Genomic DNA, 891 nt, shown 5'->3' with positions numbered 1-891 from the left:
AAAAAAAAAAAAAAAAAAAATAAAAAAAAAAAAAAAAAAAAAAGAAACCTATTTGGAAAAGCAAATAACTGAGGTGGGAAACAAGGCTCAGAGAATTCCGCTGCTTTTTTGCCTTGTGGGAGTCCCCAAGGAACACCAAGACAACCTCTTGGGCTTGCAGAATTTAGCTGGAAACCCGCTTCTGCAAGTTGCTACAAAGATGGACAGACCCAGTCCCCTCCCTTGGGGAGCTCACAGCTGAGTGGGGCAAATGTTAGGTGCTTAACACACAACTAGCTCTCGCTGGATCATGGTGAAGGAGACAGTGGGCATTGGAGATAAGATCACAATCCTGGTTACTCAACTCTCTCTGTGACCTTGGGCAAACTAGTAAGCCTCTCTAAATCTCACTTTCTGATCTACAAAGTGAAAATAAGCCTACCTATCTACTTTTCTTGCGTTCTTGAAAGGACTGGGGAGAGAACAAGCTATAATGTCTTTAACGTATTTAACTCAGTGACTGCCTTGTTGCAAATGACAGTATTGATGAAGACAGTACTCAGAAAAATGATAGCTAATATTGAGTGATTTTTATGTGGTTGTCACAGTGTTAGGCAGAACCGGTTTTATGTAAGCCACCTCAATGTCTTCATGAAACTTGTTTCTGAGATATCTTACAGATAAAGAGACTCAAAAACTCACATAACATCTTATTCATTCATATGTATACTCACTCATTCAACAAATATTTATGGAACTCTTCTTAAATGCCAGGCACTTTGAGGGGACACCACAGTGATCTCTGCCCTCAAAGACCTTGCATTCTGACGGAGGGAACAGGTCACAAACAGATGTATTCATTGGATGGTGGGCTAAACAGAAGTAAATCTCTGAGATGATGGTCAGGTTTTA

This window comes from Panthera uncia, chromosome C2 (genome assembly GCF_023721935.1).
Source record: "Panthera uncia isolate 11264 chromosome C2, Puncia_PCG_1.0, whole genome shotgun sequence".
NCBI classification, from domain to species: domain Eukaryota; kingdom Metazoa; phylum Chordata; class Mammalia; order Carnivora; family Felidae; genus Panthera; species Panthera uncia.
The sequence above is the reverse complement of the archived record's forward strand: the minus strand, read 5'-3'. Positions refer to the sequence as shown.